Source organism: Castanea sativa, chromosome 4 (assembly GCF_040712315.1).
Source record: "Castanea sativa cultivar Marrone di Chiusa Pesio chromosome 4, ASM4071231v1".
In the NCBI taxonomy this organism is placed as follows: Eukaryota; Viridiplantae; Streptophyta; class Magnoliopsida; order Fagales; family Fagaceae; genus Castanea; species Castanea sativa.
The window spans coordinates 41,914,973-41,922,713 of record NC_134016.1 but is presented as its reverse complement, the minus strand read 5'-3'; the positions used below and the strand labels follow the sequence as shown (position 1 = coordinate 41,922,713).

Genomic DNA, 7,741 nt, shown 5'->3' with positions numbered 1-7,741 from the left:
GTTAAGTACAATTCCTTACAATAAGTTACTTCTTCTCAAAAAAAAAAAAAAAAACCTTACAATAAGTTACATGTTTATTGGTTTTTTTATATATAAAAATTTTAGGCTTTTTAGTTACTTTATATATCCAAAAAAATGCTATAAATGAAATATGAAGTGGATGATTTTTATTTTCTTTGTACAAATGGATTAATTAATGGTATATGAAAAAAGGAAAAAAACAAAAACAAAAATAAATTTCCGAATTGCTTTTCCTATGCTTGGAAAAGCAAAAGCAGACAAGTTTCGGAAAAGAGAAGGAATCTCTATATATGCTCTCAATAAACCAACCCTCTCTCTCTCTCTTTCCTTTACAGCCACACACACACAATGGAAAGACAAATCAATAGGACTAGTTTTCTCATCTTCTTCTTGTTCTTATTAGTATTACTCTCACATTTCAATGAAAGTATATCCAAGTATCTTCTTGTTTTTGGCTTTACATTACACAAAATCTCTTTACACTCTACATCCTAGCTATCTATAGCATGAACCTTCTTGTGTTAATTTGTCTGATATATGCAGGTTTCTCATGCCAAGACAACAACAACAACAACAACGACAACAATAACACCTGAATCAGTCACACCAATCTCTTCACTCTAAGTCCAAGCCAACCCTTTCACTCCCGAAGCCTCTCTCATCCGCTATTGGAACAATCACATCTCAAACACTCTCCCAAAACCACAATTCCCTCTCTCCAAAGCCTCACCACTCAATGCTCAAGACTTTGCCTTTTTCACAAACCTCGCTTCCCAAAACTCACTCTCTTCCCACTTCTACTCCTTTTGTTCCTTAGCCAATTTGTACTGTCCTTTCGAAAATCAAGCAACAACCCAAGTTTCTAACCCCACCAAAGACTCAAACTTTGCTGCCTACTCCAACAAACACTTCAAAAACTATGGTTCCTCCAAGCAAACAGGGATTGACTCATTCAAGAACTACTCAGATGGGTTAAACAACCTCAATGACTCGTTCAAAAAATGCAGCAGATCCTCAACGAGTCACAATGAAACATTCACAAACTACGCAAACAACGGCAATGTAGCTGACACCAACTTCACCAGCTACGCCTCCACAGCCACTGGTGGCTCCGGCGAGTTCAACAACTACGACAAGCTCGTCAACATGCCCAATCTCCAATTCAGTTTGTATAACTCTGATTCGAACAATCACAAACTCACTTTCTCAACCTATAGCGATGACACCAACTCGGGCTCTCAAGCTTTCACCATCTACAATAAGAATGGACACTCCACACCTAGTGAGTTCAACAATGACGACGACAATTCCAACACCATTGCTTCAACTTTCACAAGCTACGACGATTCAGGTTGTTAACGTGTATTGGGTTGTGGGCTTTAGGCCCACCTTGTTTACTTGTATAGCACTCTTACTTGTACTATACACATCTGTTTTCTATATTAAGGCACACATGTATATTCTATTATTCTGAAAAATACAATACACTTATTCAGTATTTTTAACATGGAATTAGAGTCATTGCTCTAATCCTCTGGTGTGCCGCTCTTAAGCAGTTTTGTCTTCTTGGATGTCATCTACTACAGCCGTTGTTGTGAGCAACACCACTACCTCCACCGCGACTCCTATACATCAAAGACCATTGCATTGCCTCCACCACCACTTCCGCATCTCCGATTAGACCACATATTGCACCATCAGAAAGTAATCTCTCTGATTTGCTCTTCCGTGAAAAATCGTCTTCATCAAACCTCTTATGCGCCCCCACGTGCCATTACAAGTCTCAGCGGTGAAATCACATGCCTCCACGCGCCGCATATATTCTTCACGCGACGCCACGCGCCATCACGCACCGGACTTCCATCCGCTAATGTCATCGGTTACGCCATGTTAGCCCTAGTAACGTCATCAGGCCATGCCATCTTGTCAGCACCACGTCATCTTGCTTGGGTCAGCAACACGTCATCACCTAGTCAGCTTGCTTACGTCAGCACTCAGTCAACGATTATGTTATCCTGTTGACGTCATCACTGTTGACTTTTTGGCGCCTTTGACTATTGACTTTGACAGTTGATTTTTTGCCAGAGTTGACTTTTTGCAGTCCAAGTGTTCCTTATCCAGAATAAGGATAGGTCTTCTTCTTGTTGCAATAATTGTCACCGACAATCCAACAAACGTTTTTGCAATTTTTGCAAACGTCTTAGCCACAATATTAAGACTTGTTATCATCGCAAAAAATTAACTGTTTCAATTTCTGCTGCTACTGTTGCTAACACTGAGAGTGTCCAACCAATGGCTCCCGTCTCTGCACAGACTAAGTCTTCAGGATCCTCTTTCACCATTTTCACAGATGACTTTAAAAACATCATCGCTAATACCATTTGTATGGTTGGTAATGCATCTTATTCCTCTTTTCTTTCAGCTTTATCTGGTATGTCTCCTTCCTTGGTTTATGGATTCTTCTTGTTGCAACCACATGACACCTCACTCATCCTTATTTTCTCAACTTGATCTTGCACCACACCCTCTTAATATTCGCACAGCTAATGGTTCCACAATGTTCGGTCATAATGTAGGCTCTATCTCAACCTCTAACCTCTCGGTTCTTGGGGTCTTTAATGTTCCTAACATTTCTTACAAATTATTTTTATGGGCCAATTAGCTAAGTTGGGTTATTGCATTACCTTTGATTATTTTGGGTGTATTGTGCAGGATCCGAGGGCGGGACAGAAGCTTGGGACCAGTCCCAGAGTTGGGTGTATGTTTCCCATGGACAACCTTCGTCTTCCACCTGTTGCTCCTATTTCTGTTGCTGTTGTAGCTACCGCAGTTTCTTCTATTCCTTCCCTTGCACTTTAACATGCCCAACTTGGTCATGCATATTCCTCTTGGGTACAACACTTGGCTTTTAGAGGTTTGTTAGGTTCAATATCCATAGAAAATTTTGATTGTGTTTCATGTTAGTTAGAAAAACAACCAGCATTGCCTTTCAATACTGGGAATCAATGTCCACTGATATCTTTGATCTAATTCATTCTGATGTTTGAGGGTCTTCCTCTATCTCTAGTATTGGTGGATCTCGATATTTTGTTGTCTTTGTTGATAATTATTCCCGCTATAGCTGGATTTTTCATATGAAATATCGTTCTGAATTATTGCAAGTATATTCTAATTTTACAAAAATGGTTGAAACTCAATTTTCCAAATGTATCAAAACTTTTCACTCAATATGCTTTCCAAGCTATTTTGCATTCTTATGGCACTGTTCATCAACTAACTTGTCCATGTACCTCTTAGCGAAATCATAGAGCCGAATGAAAATTTCGTCATATTCTTGACATTGTTCGTACTCTCCTTCTCTCTACCAAAGTCCCTGCTCCTTTTTGGGGCAAAGCTGCTCTTCATGCTATTAATCACATTCCAAGTCTTGTTATCCAAAATCAAACTCCATATGAGTACCTTTTTGGGTCACCTCTAGACTATCACCACCTTCGCTCATTCGGTCTTGCTTGTTTCGTTCTTCTTCAACCACATCAGCATAACAAACCTGAGCTTCGATCTAGACTTTGTTGTTTTCTTGGCTATGGTGAAACTCAAAAGGGGTATTGGTGTTATGATCTTGTCTCTCATCATCTTTGCATTTCCTGTAATGTTGTCTTTTGGGAACATCGCTCCTTTGTCGAGCTTTCTCACTTTCGTGCCTCTCTATCTACCTTCTTTGTCTTGGAACTTTTTCTAGATGAGCCACATATTCCTCATGATCCTTCTATAGACTTCTATATCCAACCACCAGATATTTTTGATGCCTCTCCTAGATCACCCTCTAATGAACATGTGGAAGATGAACAGGTCAAAGATGAGCCACCAAACCTTGAGCTTGGGTCCCCTGCTCCTGCTCCACTTGAAGATCTTGCACAAGACATTCCACCTCGTCACTCAACCAGGGCAAGATCCATTCCTGCACATTTACTTGACTATCATTGTTATACTACCCTTGCAACACTGCACGAGCCTCACACCTATCGTGAGGCCTCTACTTTTATGCATTATCTAAAAATCATACTTGGAATTTGGTAACTTTCCCCCCTGGAAAATCTGTGGTTGGTTGTAAATGGGTTTACAAGATCAACACTTGCTCTGATGGGCCATTGAGCGATATGAAACTCGTCTTGTTGCAAAAGGTTCTACACATGGGTATGAGATTGATTATGAAGAGACTTTTGCTTCGGTTGCTCGTATCTCATCTGTTCATGCCATCTTAGCTGTTGTTGTTGTTGCTGCCAATAAATGAGACATTTTTCAGATGGATGTCAAAAATGCCTTCCTTAATGGGGATTTAAGTGAAAAAGTTTATATGCAACCTCCTCCTGGTCTCTTTGTTGAATCAAACAAGGTTTGTCACCTTCGACATGCTCTTTATGGCCTTAAACAAGCTCCAAGAGCTTGGTTTGCCAAGTTCAGCTTCACAATTTCTCGCTTGGGTTACATTGCCAGTCATTATGATTCTGACTTATTCCTTCATCGCACCGACAAAAGCACCATTTTGCTTCTCCTATATGTGGATGATATGATCATAACTGGTGATGACCTCAGTGACATTCAAGAACTCAAAGATTTTCTCAGTCAGCAGTTTGAGATGAAAGATCTTGGATAGCTCAACTACTTCTTGGGTCTTGAAATCACTCATTTCATAGATGGTTATTATATTACTCAGGCAAAATATGTTTATGAACTTTTGTCCCGAGCTGGACTCACTGATATCAAGACTGTTGACACTCTAGTTGAACTTAATGCGCATCTGACTCCTTCAGGGGGGGGAAACCATTGTCTAATTCATCTCTTTACAAACGATTGGTTGGCAGCCTAGTTTATCTCACTGTTACTCGTCCAGACATTTTCTATGCTGTTCATCAGGTGAGCCAGTATCTGTCTGTTCCACGATCGACTAACTATGCTACTGTTTTGTGCATTCTTCAATACTTGAAGGGCACTCTCTTCCATGACCTTTTCTACTCAGCTCAGTCTCCTCTTGTTCTCCATGCATTCTCTGATGTTGATTGGGCGGGAGATCCCACTGATCGTAGGTCCACCACTGGTTATCGCTTTCTTCTTGGTTCTTCTCTGATTTCTTGGCGAAGCAAGAAACAAACCCATGTGGCCCACTCTAGTGAAGTAGAATATCGTGCCCTTGCTAAAGGTGAGTTCACATCCTCTGCTACTCCTCTTTATTGTGACAACCAGAGTGCCATTCATATTGCTCACAATGATGTTTTCCATGAACGGACTAAACACATCGAGATCGATTGTCATTTTATCCGTTATCATCTTATTCATGGTGCTCTCAAGCTGTTCTTGGTCTCCTTTAAAGATCAACTTACAGATATCTTCACCAAGTCACATCCTAAGGGATGTCATCGTGCTTTGGTTGACAACCTCAAGTTGGTCTCACATCCACCTTGAGTTTGAGGGGGGCTGTTAATGTGTATTGGGTTATGGGCTTTAGGCCCACCTTGTTTACTTGTATAGCACTCTTACTTGTACTGTACACATCTGCCTCCTATATAAAGGCACACATGTATATTCTATTATTATGAGAAATACAATTCACTTATTCAGTATTTCTAACACAGGTAAAGGTGCAAATGACTCATTTATAGTGTATGGTCAATCAGGAAATAACCCCCATAACAATTTCAAGAGTTATGGCAATGGTGGGAGCTCAAGAATTGATAGCTTTCAAAGCTATAGATATAAAGCAAATGTGGGTGACAATTCTTTTCAATCTTATGCTAGAAATTCAAATTCTGGGAAAATGAATTTCGCAAACTACGGAAAATCATTTAACCATGGAAATGACACATTTAAAACGTATGGTAAAGGCACAGTTAATCGTGGTACGTCAATAGGATTCAGATCTTATAGCATGAACTGCACATTCAAAGAGTACATGTTAAAGGGTGTCGCATTTTCTGAGTAAAACAATTTCAACACTGTCACACAAAGTAGTACTATTGGTTCTGTACGTGGTAGTGGCAATTCTGTAAATAGATGGGTGGAACTGGGCAAGTTTTTGAGGGAGTCTATGTTGAAGTAGGGAAATGTCATGGTGATGCCCGACATTAGGGATAAAATTCGCAAAAGGTCGTTTTTGCCCCGAGGTATTTTGTCAAAATTACCATTTTCGACCTTGCGTTTGTCTGAGATCATGGGAATTTTCCACGCACGGGAGGGCTTGGCTATGGGGTGCGTGTTGGCCAAGTGCGAGAGGGGTTTGAGCCAGGGTGAAACCAAGCAGTGCATGGGCTCGGCGGAGGACATGATAGACTTTGCAGTCACGGTTTTGGGCCACAATGTGGTAGTGAGGAGCACCAAAAATGTGAGTGGGTCAAAGCAAAATGTGATGATTGGGTCAATCAAAGGAATCAACGGTGGAGAAGTGACCAAATTAGTGTCTTGCCATTAAAGCCTGTACCCTTACCTACTGTATTATTGTCACTCTGTGCCGAAAGTTAGGGTATGTTTGGTTGGGGTGAAAACAGGGAGGATAAAAAATAGGGAGAGTTAAATAGGGTGGAAAATGACATTTTTCACTATTTAGTTGAGGAGAAAAACAAGAGAGACAGAAAATAGGGGGAAAATTTTCCCTTCGGGCCCACCTTTTTTTATTAAATTTTTTTGGCGATTGCTCTTTTGTGTGTGGTTATTTGTCACTTTTTTTATTTTTTATTTTGGCATCATTCTTTAATAAGGGTATATGAGTAAAATTATTCAAACTCATTTTTTCCATCCTTCCACTTTTTTACTCCTAACCAAACAAAAGATAAAATAAAATATTTTCTATCCTCCTACTTTTCCACTCTTCCAACCAAATGGATCCTTAGAGTCTATGAGGCTGACATTCTTAATGTGGAGAGCAAGGCTAAGATCAACCATGGTGTTGCCATCTGTCATCTTGACACGTCAGCATGGGGCCTTTGTGGAATTGGGGTCCAGCCCAGGACAAATTGAGGTGTGCCATTGGATCTTTGAGAATGACATGACATGGACCATTGCTGATTAATATATTAGGGTTTCACATTTTTATAAAAAGTTGATGATAGCATTAATCTCATTGGGCCTAGCTTGGTGTGAATTGGCACTTTTTATGTTTTGTTTTGATGTTCTTTAATTTATCAATTGGTTGACCATTACCCATTAAAAAAAAAAATTTGTATGCCAATTTTTATATAATTTTCAATTTCATACTCCTTGTCAATTTTAATGCTCAACAATTAAGACCACCGACCATTGGCTATAAATATCTTAAAGATTGTAATAAGGTCAATGCCATTATTGCAATGGGTCTTTTTACAAGAATTATTGTACAAGGTTAGGTTTTATACACTTTTACTCCCCAACTGTCTTCGTCCTTCTTCTTTGTGAGTTTAATTTGAAAAGACTAGAAATAACTAAATGGGAACAGCCAAGTAAAAGGCTAAAGGCACCAAGAAATTAGAAAATCAGCAGTATGACAGTATCCATCCATGAAAAATTAAGTAATGTCCAAATTATTTTATGAAAGAAAAATTTAAGTTTGAAATTGTGAGCCACTGCGACCCTGGCCCGCCAATTTTTTCTTAAATTGGGCTTAACCCGTGTGAACGAGTGGGACCGTGATGCTCAAAATGAACGAATTTACTTTAAAATGTACTTCCCCTAGATCGAAGGTTTTACATGGAGT

General features: G+C 39.6%; 1 pseudogene; it reads left to right on the top strand.

Moving 5' to 3' along the window:
• Positions 1-369: 369 nt before the first annotated feature.
• On the top strand, positions 370-7,081 carry LOC142630434 (polygalacturonase 1 beta-like protein 2; annotated as a pseudogene).
• The last annotated feature ends 660 nt before the right edge of the window (positions 7,082-7,741 follow it).